We start from the raw sequence: 2,522 nt of genomic DNA, 5'->3' as shown, positions 1-2,522 counted from the left end.
GCCCTTGGGAAATCTAAGCAATGATTTAAGAGTGAGGAAGAGAAAGAATGGTGGACACCTAATTAAAGTTTGAACATTTCTTAGCTTTCTTGAAGAGTAATAGCCTAGTGGAGTCTGATTTTCAAAAGGGATCATTAATTTTTCTTAATTTTAAGCTAAATCTCAAAGTATATTTCATTCATATTCAGGAAAGGATAAATGGAAGATCAAAAAAGCAATAATGCAGCCCGCACCAGTGCCCAGCCCCTGCGGGAACCACTCCACTGCATTTTTTATGTTAGCCGACCTTTTGCTTTTAGTATTCATGAAAACTTAGCAAATAATCACATTGAATTGATTTCAGGGACATCTCTCCTTTGCTTCCTGCCTGATTCGCACAGCTCAAGCTCGGTTATCTGACTCAGAATGCCCTTTCATTCCATCTTTAGTAAAAGCAACTGTACTGAACAAGTAAATGAGCGACCTGACAAAATCTCCCATCCCTAAGTCTCACTTGCCTCGCTATTCATCTTCCTCTATCTAAACAGGGCTCTTGTTCTCCTTCAAAGCAAGCTCTGGGGCTAGGGAGAAAAATTTAGGTGCAATGAGCAGAAACCACTTCACTTGTTAGACAAGAGGATATTTAAGGTGTTGAAAAATGGAAAGTTAATGCAGGAAACTATTCAGTCTCGGTAAATCAGCTTTAAGCTTAACATCTTAAAGGTCCTATCGGACATCATGCCCTGTATTTATGTCATGCTTCTCCTTACTTCCTTCATGAGTTTCAGGATGACTCGCTGCCTGAGAAAAACAATGCATTACAATGCCAGATTGAACCGCAGCTATTTATTTTCACTTTATAAGACAGACAGCTAAGAGATAACTTTTTCAAAGGAAGGCGAAAGACAATCAAATGTCATGGGCTCAAGATAAGCCAGCTGGCACTATCAACCATGCCAGGCAGGCTACCAATTTATAATTCAAATGTTGGAATGTTTATCATTAGAACGTCCAACTTCCTGGAGCAAACATTTATTGTTTGCCAGTGATAGAAGCCAAAATGTTATTATCTCCTGCTTAGGGGTTGCAAAAGGATAAAAGACTAAGCAACAAATCTTCAACAGACTTCCCATTTGTCCACGAAGGGCTTCACAACGGGGTGGCCACTTGCAAATAAATATGATGGGCTGGGATATGAAGTTGTGTGTGATATTTCACCTAGTCCCAGGATCAAGAGGCTGGGCTTCCTTTGACCAAAATCATTCTTTTAAGGTATAATTTTCTACAATTCCTTTTCTAAAATGGGCATGTGTGTGTGTTGTTTGGCATGATCCATGCCGTCCCATGTTAACAGGTGTTGACTTGTGATCACTCAGCAGAGCAGGAACTACGCCACACACACATTCAGGAGACAGGAGGCTTGCGACCTTTGTAGTTCAGGGAGCACCAGGTGAAGTGTTGCTTTGGGGCCCTTGAGCAGCCAAAGCACAAAGATATAACTTGGAGCAAGGACACTCTAAGAAGATGATGAAAAAAATTAAAACCTCTCTCATTCTTGGCCTAGTTTTGAATTTTGTCCCACCCCATAATAATCATAAAATTCAAATTTCTAAAAAAAAAACTGATTAACTGAAAGATTAAGAGAAAACCACCATTCACAGTGAAAAGAACAACCCCAGGTGGGAAATAAGGAGACCAAAAGAAAACAGCATGTCAGGCAGTTGGATAGAAAAAATCCAGGAAATTCAACATTCACTGTTAATTTTCGCATGAATCCCTTATACTGTTTTCTTTTTTGTCTCCAGCCAGCTGTGCTTTTTAATAGGACAATTATTTGCTATTCACATGTATTCCAATTATTTCTTTAAGAAAAGAAACTTCTATAGGATCATCAAGTTTGTCCTCACTTTTTATTGCCTCGCGTGGCATCTACAATGTGATTTTGATGATATAGACTTACATTATTTGTGGTGATTAATAACAATCACTTTAACGAGCCAAGATGTAGATTGTGTATAGCTTTAATTCAAGCAGAGACAATGGGAACTAAATAAACTTGTTAGGAATTGGAAACCAGCTACAGAGAAGGCCCGGGAAGGAGCGGTTCCCAGAGGTCCAGACACGGACGAGAGACCGGCATCTGATCATTCGGGTCAGTCTCAACACCCCTGCTGAAATCAGGTGTGTTAAATGCCAGCAAGGCCCCCAGCTGCCAAGCAGCTGGGAGGACTCTGGATAATAAAGGGGCTGGCACCTTTCTTACCACTTTAAAGAAGCAAAAATATAATCTTCAATGTGGTATCACTGCAGGCATTGATCTACTCAGAAGATTTTTTAAAAAAATAAACTACTCATTTTTGGTCAGCAGCACTCTGAGTTTTATGTTTGTGTATGTTTTGTTTCGAGGGAGCTTCATTAATGGCAAAATTCTTTATCTGCAAAGTATGATCAGTGGTGAAGATGCTCGGTGACTTCACTGTCTTGGGAATTTATCTAAGGCCGTTGCATTTGCTTCTCATCATTCTCCTCGAGTGGGGTTACTT

Source organism: Sciurus carolinensis, chromosome 15 (assembly GCF_902686445.1).
Source record: "Sciurus carolinensis chromosome 15, mSciCar1.2, whole genome shotgun sequence".
Taxonomy (NCBI): domain Eukaryota; kingdom Metazoa; phylum Chordata; class Mammalia; order Rodentia; family Sciuridae; genus Sciurus; species Sciurus carolinensis.
The sequence above is the reverse complement of the archived record's forward strand: the minus strand, read 5'-3'. Positions refer to the sequence as shown.